Below are 13,661 nucleotides of genomic sequence, written 5' to 3'. Positions count from 1 at the left end.
GTGTTTGCAGTACTTGTGCTCAGCCTTCTGGTGGCAATAGCATTTTCTGTACAGGAAACCATATATTTCTGCACAGAAAATATTATTTGCGCACAAATAGTATGTTCTGAGCATAAAATGCTGTTTCTTGCATGAAAAACCATTTGCAAATCACATACAAAACCAGTGATTGCTTGTTCCTCATCTTCTCATGCAATGTCCAGATAACATCTACTTGAGTTTATATTTGTATTTTACTCTTCCTTCAAATATCTTATACATTTAGCTTCAGTAAGGAGGAACAAAGTCCTTCTCTGGAATTACATAAAAGTTTTCTTTTCTAATTACTCACATGTACTTAGTGATGAGCTGATGGTTTTTGCTCAAAAGGAAATGGAGGGAGAACCAAGATAATTGTTTATCTAGTGCGTACACAGTGAGCCCTTCATATCAATTGGGGGTTGGTTCCAGGACCTCCCAAGGACACCAAAATCTATAAATGCTCAAATACTATTATATACAATGGTGTAGTACAATGGGTCCCTTATATCAAATGGCAAACAAGTCCCACATTCTGGAAAGTGCCTGAGGATCTGTGAAATGGTGGGCGCCTACAGCAGGGTATGCCTACACATCAGTGTAGTGCTTTCCCAAATATTTCCATGCTGTGGTTAACTGAATCTGTGGACGCAGAACCCATGAATACTAAGGGCCGAGTGTACATCTTTAATAAGAATCAATATAACACACAATTTCAGTCTGACAATCTCATCTGCTTCCTTCTTGCTCATTTCAAATTTAGTTGCTCAGAAATGAGTTTTTAACATCCTCGTGTTCTAAACTGTAAGAAAAATACCGGAGGATTGTTCGCAAAATAAAGGAAGTCTTTCTCTTGGATTCTCAGAGAGGAGAGGCTTTCTGAAGAGTTACTTAAAACTAAAAGTCATGTTTAATGTTAGAAGCTCAGCTTGGTCTCTTTGAGTAAGAAAGTGCTTTAGCTTAGTTAAGGGAACCAGATGTAACACATTGACCTTAAATGGTAAAAGCTCCCAGAGTGAGCAGGAGAGAGAGAGGGAGGTTTTCTTGAAGGGGGAAAACAAGAGGAATAGCTCAGTTTTAGGTAAGTAATCTTCATAAACCAAGAATAAACAGCTTTCTTCAGCTGAGATCCAAAACGGAACCCCTTTTACTTCTTAAAGGTACAGTACTTCCTTATTATATTTTAGTTGGATTAAATTTTAATGGATTGTGTTGACTTTCAGCTTGCTAAACAGTAGGCAAGATAGTGGTCTTGACTAAGTTCATCTCCTTGCATATTGTTTAGCAAGCACCATGTTATAATAAAGAAATGCAAATGCCAGTCTAATCCTCATCTTAAAATCATTAGCAAGCGTTTGTTACTTTGCTAACAATTTTAGATAATTAGCTGTTACTTTGTTTTTAAATAGGTAAGTGTACAATGAATTCAGTGTAACAAGGACATGCAATTGTGTGAGTTTCTCTGCCACATGTTCATTTAACAGAGTACACACCAGACGTGTTTGCTTTGATGGATTGCATAGCCTGCCTCTGGAACCTGTCTTTTAAGAAGATGTTTCCGGAGGTGTTTCTTTGGTATGCCCCCTGTTTGCAATTCAAAGCAGTCAGAACTGAACAGGGGTGATATCTTTAAAACACAAATCATATTTAAATTATATACATTGTAATCACACACACACACACACACACATATATATTGTATGAACTTGTTGCCACTGTTACAGTTTCAACCCAATTGTTTATAGTTATCATTCCTGTTAAAATATACTGCCGGGGTGTCTTGAAAATTCAGTGTTTGTACTTAAAATGTGTTTCTAGTTAAAATGAACTAAACACTTAAGATCACAACTATATTCACAGTCATGCAAATGAATTTGAATTACCTGTCAATTTAACATAGTGAAAATCTTATTTGTGGGATTGAATATTTATGAGGAATATGAAACTAATGGTTACCATTTGCTGTAAAATATTTGAAGGATGCATTTTTAAATATGCCAAGAAGTCCTGCAGACAGGAATAGTTCCTATATCATCTTTATATTTTGTAACATGTATGGCATATCTATTTTTTTAGGCAAACTATGTTTTGGATTTTTAAAATACTGTAGTTGTTGCCGTCATTATCATTTATTTATATGGCGCCATTAGTGTACATATAGTAAGTGGCTTTGCTTTCTCTCTCCTACGACTGAACATCCTTGTATGGCTTTCTCATGTCTACGTTCTTTCTGTTCTTTCTTATATTATGGAAATTATTTGTGCAATACTTTGAATTCAGTATTATTCATTTTCGCATTAATACATCGTGCTATTTAAATGAGTTGGACAGGTGAGAATCCTGATAAAGAATAGCCAATACATCTACATTTGGATCCTAGAAACACAGGGCCCAGCTATTATTTCTGACACAGATATTTCTCTGGTAAAGACCTTGTCCATATAAACATGAGAGCAGGAAGCTGTGTTCTTAATGTTAACATTTCAAAGGCTCTTGCTGGTATCTGTTTATGCTGTGGAGCGGAATAGGATTAGGAAACAAAAGATTATCTCAGAGCAAGACATTTGGTTGGCTCAGTTCTGCAGTTTGGAGCTTGATTTTTAGAGGCCTCTTGGTACCACCCTGTTTCTATTTATCAAATGCTCAGAGATGGTTTGCTTAACACTGAAATCTTTCAAGATAAAAAAGAGGTGCCCTTAGCACTTACTGTAAATTCTGCAATCATCTATGTTACTATTTTATTTCTAAAATGTATACTGCATGTTGTGAATGCAAACCTTGATTGGTGGAATCACAGAACACAAAATACAAACAGTACTCATTATGTTTGGTTAAGTGCTACGGTATGGTCCTTAGCCCTTTAATGCTTCCGAGAGCTAGAAAACACGTTGCACTGTGTTAATTGTACTGTACTTTTAAAATGTTGAACATGGCGTTGGATCTTGTTACAAGAAAGATAGGATAAAAATAAAATAAATTCCTCTGTTGTCTTTTTCTGTCTAGTTTTTAGGAAGTATTGGCAGGGAGGCCTTGTGGACCAAACAAGTTTTCAGGGCAATGTATACCCACTCCCTAATCCTTAAACTCTTGTAGTGTGATAGCATAATTCCAAAGCTATGGTTTTTAAGGCCTCTTCCACATAACTGTATAATATCCACATTGAACTGGATTATATGGCAGTATGGACTCAGGGTCCTTCCACACAGCCATATAACCCAGAATATTAAGGCAGAAAAATCCCACAATATCTACTTTGAACTGGTTTATTTGAGTCCACACTGACATATATTCCGATTCAAAGCAGAAAATGTGGGATTTTATTCAACTGTGTGGAAGGGGCCTCATATAACCCAGCTCAAAGCTGATATTGTAGATTATCTGACTTGATATTCTGGGTTATATGGTTGTGTATATGATAGGCCCTCTATCCCAGGACTTGATCCCAGGTTTTCTATTTATCCCAGATTATCTGGCAGTGTGGTCTCATAAAATCCAGTTTAAAGCAGAAAACCTCAAATCAGATCCTGGCATATAGGACCTGTCTGGAAGGACCCTAAGATGGCCAACTAAGCAGTGGTATGAGTGTAAACATCCAAGTCAGAAACTGGTTGATTTCCTGACTGTAACTGTGACATTTGCCAGATTGTCTCTATTCACACATTTATTAGTACAAAGAATCCAGACTCCACTGTATTCAAGGAAGTATTAATACCCTTGAGGTGTTTGTTTTGCTGTCTGTGCCCATGTTCAGGAGATTTCATCTCACTTTCTGTCCCTGTGATAACTCGATTTTGAAAAAAATGGCTTGTTGTGGAAACAAGGATTGGTGATAAAGCTTCAGCGGAAACACCTTTTCAACATAATACCTCTTTCAGGAGTGAATTTCCCTTCCTAGGGGTAGATTTCTCTCACTTCCAGTTGTCTCACCCCCATTCTTAACTATGAATCATTTGTAAGTCAAATGATTGTAATTCGGGGACTGCCTGTATTGTATCTCATTGCCCCATACCTTCTTTGAAAAATATTGTGGCAATGCCAGCTTGCACAAGTGATTTGGAGCTTTTTATGGATATTACATCCTCCATTACAATCTTCCTTTCTATTTCTGCCTGGGCTTTACTTTCTGATTTACGCCATTACCTGTGGCAATTTGTCCTTTTAAATACTCCTTGTCCTGAGATGATAGGGGAGATATCAATGCTACTTGCCTTTCTCTCCTATTGCCTTCTTGCAAAAATAGTAACATAGCTAATGTCAAAAAGTAAGGAAAAATTTATTACTGCCATGCTCCACTGTGCAAGATAGTTACAGTAGAGTCTCGCTTATCCAACGTTCTGGATTATCCAACGCATTTTTGTAGTCAATGTTTTCAATACATCATGATATTTTGGTGCTAAATTCGTAAATACAGTAATTACTACATAGCATTACTGTTTATTGAACTACTTTTTCTGTCAAATTTGTTGTATAACATGATGTTTTGGTGCTTAATTTGTAAAATCATAACGTAATTTAATGTTTAATAGGCTTTTACTTAATCTCTCCTTATTATCCAACATATTCGCTTATCCAACGTTCTGCCAGCCCGTTTACGTTGGATAAGCGAGACTCTCCCGTATTTATTTACTTTGATTATTTTCACCTTTCTCCCACAAATTATGCTCAATATGGCTTACAATAAAATAGTACACATACAGTTTGTAAAATTAAATACATACATAAAAACTGAATAAACATAATAATCTTTCTGTGGGCATCCCTATATAAACTCACTCTATATTGCATGAGAAGCCGCCATTATAGCTCAGATATCCTAAAGAAGCCTAGTGTGGAAGCAGATTGCATGAATCTGAATCACCACCAGTTTTAATGTTTAAATTATAAGCATGACAGCTGATTAGACATAAGATGTGGAGCACCATCTGCTTCTTATTTTCTGTTGTGATGCAGTTTAGTGAAATGGGGGAAAACATGGACTTGAGTCCAAATTGCATACCTGGGTATCTGTAGTTGCCAAATATGGGCCCAGTAATTAAATGGAGAGGAGGAATGGAATGATAGCAGGGCAAAACTGAGGATGGCATTTGGCTTTCCTGTCAAATGATGCTCAGGAAATGGTTCTGAGATACAACTATTTCGAAGCATTGCCACTGGTTTACAACAGATGTGGACAAAGTGCAGCTCTCCATATGTTGAATTGCAACCTCAAGCATTCCTCATTATCGCTTCCTTTCTTAGGGCTGATTAGAGTTCTAAATCAACAACATCTGGAAATTCAAATTCTGCCCACCTTACTGTTCACTTATTCAGCACCCTGGAATGAGGTGCCACAAATATGCCAATTACTATTCTGTTCCCGTTGTTGTCTAATGTCACCAAATGGTTGATATGTCACCGGACTTGCCTGTGTTCACTAATGGCCTGGATGCAGGCTGCACAAGCTGAAATCCTTGAATGGCGAAGTATTGTTTGTCAGTAGAAAGTCTGGCTTGTGGATCAAGATTTATCTTATCTTGGAAGCAATTGTCCTTCCCTCAAAACATTGGAGCGATAATCTGCAGGGGCTCCTAGTCATAATACTATTTCTAGATTCCCAGGTGACAACATTGGCGAGAACTGTGTTTCTACAATTATGTCTAATGCTCTAGCTCAAACCTTTTCTAAGTCTGCTTGATTTGGTGATAGTATTCATCCAACGTCTAACTGCCTTATCACATTGAGAAATTTCCCAGTCTCAGGACACTTCAGCCTTTTTTCAGGCATAGAGAGGCATTGAGCTCATCACATGAATTAAACTACTTCTGGCCATCATGCATAGCCCTCCATGGTTGAAAAAAGGCAGAAATGTCTTGAAAGGAGGGAACTACAGCAATCAATCTCATCATATTGAGACATTTTCTCCTTGTAGGACACTTTAGCCTCTTTTCACGCATGAAGAGGTACAGAGGTCATCACATGTCCCAGGGCTGAAAAGAGACAGGAATGTCCAGAAAGGAGGGAACTCTAAACAATCTGTGTTCAGAGCTCCTACCTCTTATTGCACTTTAATCCCATGGTTCTAACTGAAAAACATGTGGGATGGGAACCATCAAAGTTTCCCATCCTGTTTCATTGCCCAACCATCATCAGTCTCTTGTATCCTATGGGGTTTGATGCAGAACAATATGATCCCATGGAAAGAAATGATTTTAACCAGGATCACTGTCTCTTGTATTCTATGGGGTTTGGGGCAGAACAATTTTAACCCATTGGAAAGAAGTGGTTTTAAACTGATGTAAGAGGCTTTGGGCAGGGCAAGTTTTTTGGATATTGTTGTTTCTCCTGATTAAAAAAAGTAATACTGACCTTGTGATGAATGTAAGATTTCATGTGTGAGTGTGATGGGGAGACAGTACTCAAAAGGGACTGCTGATGATATAAGAGGGGCGAGTCTCTACCTTAAAGGGATGGTCATCCATACTTTTCCCTCTGAATGTGATTAGTTCATTAGTCACATCATCTTGATTACTGCAATTTGATATGCACAAGATTACCCTTGAATCAGAACTAGAAGTGTACATCTTTTAATGCAGAATATGCAGCTAAGCTGTTAACTTTTACATAGTTTCATATAATAATAATAATAATAATAATAATAATAATAATAATAATAATAATAACAACAACAATAATAATTTATTTATATACTGCTCTATCTCCTCGGAGGGACTCAGGGCGGTTTCCAAAGGTGCAAAACATCATACAAAACTTAACACAACAATAATACATCAATTAAAAACACAGCAGTTTCGGTTAAAACGAGAGTCACAATCAGCATCTTCAATCAGGGAGCAATAATCATTAGTCAGGGCAATGCTGGCATAATCCATTTTTAGAGATAGGTAAGAACTTATACACATACCTTAGAGACAGGAGATAGATGGTATACCAAGGTCTGATATGGGTAATGAGACTAATCTAGTTTTAAAATTATATTATTCTAATAAAGAAGGTTCCTGTACTGGTTGCTAACTGTTTTCCAAACTTAATTTTTAGTGAGAAAGTAATTTTTAAAGTCCTAAACATGGTTTGGTCATTGAAGGAGCCAGCTGTCTTGTCATCCAGCTTGCACAGTCATTATGCTCTCAGCTCTCTAGAAACATTATTATTTGCAAAATCCTTCTTGAACACTGAAGCTCCAGCTGAACTTCCATATAACATCCAGATTATTTGCTTTGACCTGGATTATATGGCAGTGTCAATGCCTATAATCCAGTTCAAAGCAGATAATTTGGATTATCTGCTTTGATAATCTGGATTATATGGCAGTGTAGTAACAGCACTTCATGCTGTCATGCCAGCCACATGATCTTGGAGGTGTCTATGGACAACGCTGGCTCTTCGGCTTAGAAATGGAGATGAGCACCAACACCAGAGTCAGACACGACTAGACTTAATGTCAGGGGAAAACCTTTACCTTTTACCTTAGATCCAGCCTTAGAGGAAGACTTTCCCAAGTGTCTCCCCAAATTTTGCAATGTATTAATTGCTGCAGAATCACAGTCCATTCCCACTCTTACTGTATTTAGGAAAAGTGCTTATATATGTTTTAATTTTGTCTTTCAGTGGTTTTTTTCCTGATCTCATTATTTTACCAATATTCATATTGTTTTTGATATTTTATACTTTATTATTTTTCTCTGTGGTTTGTTAAGTGTATTCATAAAAATGCAATATAATAATATAAAAACAGAACATAGACATAGACTTATAACTTCATTTCAAAGTCTGAACAATAGTAAAAAAATGTTTTAATCAGCTAATATTTTGTCGCTGTTTCAAAGGACATATATATATTCTTTGGAGAATAGTTGACTACATAATCAATGAGAACTGAATGTTTCTGGAAAGCATGATGAAATAGATACAAGTTAGAAACAAGCTTGAATAAGATTTTATGCAATGGAGACTCTCTGTGTCTTTGGTGAGGCTTCTAAAGAAGCATAAGATCTTTATCACATCCATATAGTGTAACATATAGTGCATTATAGTTTGGCGATTATAATTTGACACTTAACTACATTTTCCTCTTCTCCTTTCTGTGTTCTGTCCTCTTTGTCTGTTTCAAGCTGCAATCTGAGTGTTTTGCCTGTATAATTCTGGAAAATCTTTCATAGTGCAATGAATAATAGGATTTGTATACATCAGAATTGGCATTGGCTCTTTATGGAGTTTGTAAAAAACATAGCAGCTGGCAGAAGTTACACTAATGTACAGCTCCAGTAGGATCCTGTCTTGACTGTTGTCTAAGAAGGTAGTTATGTTCAGTGATGAACACATTATTATCCTCTTATAGCAGATATAACTAGCTGAGAGAGAGACATGCTTTTCTCTCTCTCCACTTAATATCCATTAACAGCTCCTTATATAATCTGGGAAAAGATTCAGTTACAAATATGACTCGCAGATAACCTTGCCTTAAAGCTCTTCACAAACAGATAGTGTTTTCATAAAGGCAAGTTTGAGGGCATAATAAATTTGAAGCCAATATGTCTGAAGGGATTCTAAAAATTCTAGTTCAAGAAGTAACTTTTCCGAGCTCTGTTTTTGACAGGATATGGCTGTTACACTGTGAAGGCTTTTGCCTTCAGACATTGGCTCTGGAAAGTATGACTGGGCTTGGTTAGTGCATGGAGGGGCGACGACCAAGGAATGCCAAGTGTTGTAGGTTATCATTTAGAGAAAGGTAATGGCAAACCACCCCTGAGTACTCCTTGTTTAAGAAAGCCCAATGAAATCCGGCCCCTCAGCAGACTGAAGGATTGTGGACCGGCCCTCGGCTTAAAAAGTTTGAGGACCCCTGATCTAGGGCTTTAAAAGTCATAACCAACACTTTGAATTGTGCCCAGAAACAGACTGGCAGCCAGTGGAGCTGCTTCAACAGGGGGATTGTCCGCTCCCTGTAGCCAGTTCCAGTGAGCAATCTGGATGCAGCTCTTTTGAAGTTTCCAAGCTTTCTTCAGAGGCAGCCCCACATAGAGCGTGTTACAGTAATCCAGACAGGATGTAACTAAGGTATGTACCACCATGGCCAGATCTGACTTCCCAAGGAACAGGCGCAGTTGGCGCACAAGTTTTAATTGTGCAAAGGCACTCCTGGCTACCTCCAAATACCTGGGCCTCCAGGTTTAATGCTGAGTGTAGGAAGACCCCCAAACTATGGACCTGTGTCTTCAGGGGGAGTGTAACCCCATCCAGCACAGGCTGGATCTCTAATTCCCTGATTTGCCTTCTGACTAACCATGAGTACCTCTGTCTTGTCTGAATTAAGTGTCAATTGGTTTGCCCTCATCCAGTCCATTGCTGATAACAGGCTCTGGTTTAGGGTCAGGACAGCTTCCTTGGCATTAGGTGGAAAGGAGTAGTAGACTTGGGTGTCATCCTCATATAGATGTCACCATACTCAAAAACTCCGGATGACCTTTCCAAGCAGTTTCATTATATGTTAAACAGCATGGGGGGGGGGGGGGAGTGGAACCCTGAGGAGGAACCATGGGGGGGGGGGTCAGTGGTCAGGGGTTTGAACAGGAGTCCCCCAGCACCACCTTCTTGGTACGGCCCTCCAGTAAGGACGGAAGCCACTGTAAAACAGTACCTCCCAATCCCATTCCATTTTGAATGCTGCTCAAAACTCAGAAACAAATAGTAGTTGTTGATAAAAGGGAAACCCTTTCCTAAAGTGACATGTGTTGTGCTTTTCATTATGTAGTGTTTATGTTAGTGTTTTATTGCCAACAATGTATTTGTCTTGTGCTGCTTTCAAGATCCAATTCAAGAATTTGTTTTTAGTATTTAGTGAGAACTTTCAGTGTTGCCTTTTGCTCCTGAATTCCCCAAATGGCAGGGTGCTTCAGTACTGCCTTTTTATAAAAGCTTCAGCTGTTTTTAGAAAACAATTGAGTTATATAAATGTAAAGTTCTCGTAATAAGTTTGTACTATACAGGTGGAGGAGATGGCAAGCAAACCAGCTCAGAACTAGCTCCAAATTTTTTATTTGTGTCAAGAGTGACTTGAGAAACTGGAAGTCACTTCTGGTGTGAGAGACTTGGCCGTCTTCAAGGACGTTGCCCAGGGGACGCCCGGATGTTTTGATGTTTTACTATCCTGGTGGGAGGCTTCTCTTATGTCCCCGCATGGGGAGCTATAGCTGACAGAGGGAACTCATCCATGCTCTCCCTGGGTTGGATTCAAACCAGCAACCTTCAGGTCAGCAACCCAACCTTTAGGTCAGCAGTCCTGCTGGCACAAGGGTTTAACCCATTGCGCCACTGGGGGCTCCTTAGCTCCAAATAATTCCTTGTCTGCTTTTGCTCATGAAAGCAACTATAGCGTATTTGTTCTTGGCCAAAAGCAAGCTTTATGGATGGTGATTGACTACTTTTAGTGCCTTGATTGGATAGAGTAGTTTGTTTGAATAGGAATCCATAGTAAGGCTCCTATGAAATCCCACTTTTAAAAAAAGCTACATGGGACCGTTTTTGTGCGAGGGCATGCTTCATTCTAATATTTTGGGAATGCGTTTGTAGAAATGTCAATTATAGTACAGAATAAAACATCTGAATTCAAGATTTGGGTTGTGTGGCATCTACGACCTCTTCACATGGCCATTTCAAGCCGTACCATTGCACTGGCAATTACCAGTGAAAAGGAAGGTGCATAGGGCAGCTTGTGGTGCTCTACGCGCACCCTCCCTCCTCCTCTCATCACATCGGAGCTACCCGAACAACACTTTCCTCCCCGTGGTGGAGGACAAAGCGTCTTTCAGCACTTTCCCTCAGCTTTGGGAGAAAAGTGGGCGGGGTTTGCTGTGCGACATGTAATGGCATGTGTCAAGCAGCAAAATGGGGTATTTTTGCCTTGTGTAAAGAGGTCCTTAGTTTTTTGGAAGCAGCTGAACAAGGAGCTTTACCCATTAGAATATTGTTGTCTCTGTGTATAACAGTTGTTCTCGTTTCCTTTAGTCAAATGTTGATGGCTGTGTGGCATCTCATGATGTCTGGTAGTTTGTATTTCCCCCATTTGTTAGTTCTAACATGCAAGTGTTAAAAACCACCAACCAAAAGACATGTAATCTAAACAAAGCTAAACAAGTCCTATGAATTTCTGAGCAACTCCTGCTTGACATATTTATGTTTTGGAACTGGTTGAGAAACAGCATTACTGTATATGGAACAGCAAAGTCTTTTTTTCCCCCCTCCTGGCAGTGCAAACCACTATGACACATGAGTTTTCTTTCAGACCAAGTGTATGTTTGCTTATAAGTTCAGCATAAATTTAATGATTTTTTTTGCAAGTACATTTAGGATTACATTTACATTTAGGATTAATGTTTGCATTTTGACTGGGAAGAGTATGTTCATAACTTGAAGAATGCAATATATTAAAATATTCTTGCTGGACAATATCACATGTATTATCATACATATTTTATATTATTAGTTATATTATGATTATATATGCATAGTTCCTATTAATTAATTAGTAATCTTATACTATTTAAGGCAGTGGTTCCCAATCTTTGGGCCTCCAGGTGTTTTGGACTTCAACTCTCAGAAATCCCAGCCAGCTTACCAGTTGTTAGGAACTGTGGGAGCTGAAGTCCAAAACACCTGGAGGCCCAAAGGTTGGGAACCACTGATTTAAGGTAATCTAGTAGAAGTTTTCCTTTATTTAGGGAGGAGACTATACAGTGGAATATCTCTTCTTTCTCCTATTTCTTTCTCTACCTTCCAAGGTGCTTATAACAGATGCAGATACAGACTAACAAGGTGATGCTTTTGAATACTGAGGCTACTCCTTAAGTCCCATTGTTCAGCTGAGACCTGAATGGGGGGCACTGTTTATTTCAGATAGCAGCTCTCCAGCATCAAATCCAATCTTTTCTTTACACAGAACTATCATTATGAGTACTGGCTCCAGAAATGCTTTACTTATTTTTCAAAAAAAAAATAATACTGTGTTTTTGTGTGCCCATAAGTGCATCTTTTCTGGCTGGAGTCTCTCTCTCTCTCTTGCTCTGTCTTGAGTCTCTCTCATTGCTGCTTTGAATTTTACAGGATGAATACCATACCATGTTCTGTACCATCCTCCCACCATCACCACCTTGTATCTGCTGCTCTGAATATAAAAGCACATGCCAATGTGACAACCAAGAAGCTGCTATAAAAAGTCTGCTGCTCTGTTTAAATGCCTACACTTTTTGTTACTATGGCAATTACATTCTTCAACTGATGTGGGACTTGACAATAGCTGATTGCCATCCATTTCTTGGACAGGAAGTTTCCTTAGAGCAATTTTTTATTAGGACAGTATGCTCCCATTATTTGCCATGTTTTACAACTTGAATTTTAGGTGCTTCAGGCTGAATAGACTCATTGAAATCAACTGGACTTGCCCTTTGAATAGTATGCACTTCTTTATGTTTAAAAATGGACTGCGTGCAAACTCCAAATCCATAAATGGGGAAATGCAGGGGATGGAGTTGGAAGCAACAGATTTTTGTATTCCTTTTCTCAGTGTTGCATGTTGTGGACCAACAGCATGATCTGAATTGAGTTCAGTGGGATATACTTCTAGGTAAATGGGTATAAAATTTCACTCTTAAACTGTTTTCTTCCCCTCCCTGAAATCCTGTGATAAAAGTAGAACAAACTTCAGATTTGTCTAATTCCCTATGTATGAACCTAGAGGTCCCAAACTGTCAGAGCCAAGGTAGAGTGATACCTTAAGAGTTTAATTTGTTCTGTGACCAACCTCTTAACTCAAATTGATCTTTTCTTAAAATGAATTTTTCAATTGAAATGCATTGAAATGCTATTAATCTGTTCGGGGGCCCAAAGCCCCCCCCCCCATTTTTTAATGTGTTTTTAAATAATAAAATGATCTTATAAATAAAAAATATTGTATAAATGCACATTCACATGGAACAATAAAAAGAAAAATCAACATTAAAATGGTAGAAGCACAAAGTTGTGGCAAGGAAGCACATTTGAGGCAACCAAATGTGTGTTGGCCAGCGTAACAGCAAGGCAAAACTTTCAAATTCACATGGAACAATTTAAAAAATCAACTTTAAAATGGTAGAAGCACAAAGTTACGGCAAGGAAGCACAAAGTGAAGAGATAGAAGTATCATTTTCTTTATACTGTACTCATTACAGCTTTCTTCTCTTGCTCTCTCTCCTTCTCTCTCTTCGTGAAGCCAAACATACCAGGAATAAAAACCATACAAAATCAAGTGGACAGCAATCCCCCATGTGGACAAGAGCATGAAGCATGGAGGCTGCTCTCTTGAAGCCCTAAAGCCCTGTACTCTTGTGCTGGCGCGCTCTCCCTCATTTGCAGGAGAGCAGAGCATGTTTTTACAGTGTCCCGAGGAAGGCTTTTCATTTTCCTATCAGCATTGAGCCAGATAAAGAGTGGTTTTTGTTCCTTGAGGTTTTCTCTTCTTTTGTCAATGGATCAATGCTTTTTTGCCAGTTCTCAGTAGCCACTTGCCTTCAGTCTGTCACAATGGCTTGTTGTGTAGTCTAAGTTTCCTACCAAAGTATTATTTCATCCATAAGCAACACAGCATTCAGAATGACACTTTAAATGGTGTGGTT

At 38.5% G+C, this 13,661-nt stretch overlaps 1 protein-coding gene across 3 annotated transcripts in view; it reads left to right on the top strand.

Moving 5' to 3' along the window:
• The first annotated feature begins 649 nt into the window (after window positions 1-649).
• irag1 (inositol 1,4,5-triphosphate receptor associated 1) overlaps window positions 650-13,661 on the top strand; it is an 85,540-nt gene continuing 72,528 nt past the window's right edge. For 2 of the 3 annotated variants that reach the window (XM_008106842.3, XM_008106833.3), the window contains exon 1: window positions 650-1,178. The gene's annotated coding sequence lies outside the window, so the exon portion shown is untranslated. The remainder of the gene's footprint in view (window positions 1,179-13,661) is intronic. The other variant, XM_008106852.3, reaches the window with a different exon arrangement.

This window comes from Anolis carolinensis, chromosome 1, assembly GCF_035594765.1.
Source record: "Anolis carolinensis isolate JA03-04 chromosome 1, rAnoCar3.1.pri, whole genome shotgun sequence".
NCBI lineage: Eukaryota > Metazoa > Chordata > Lepidosauria > Squamata > Dactyloidae > Anolis > Anolis carolinensis.
The sequence above is the reverse complement of the archived record's forward strand: the minus strand, read 5'-3'. Positions and strand labels throughout refer to the sequence as shown.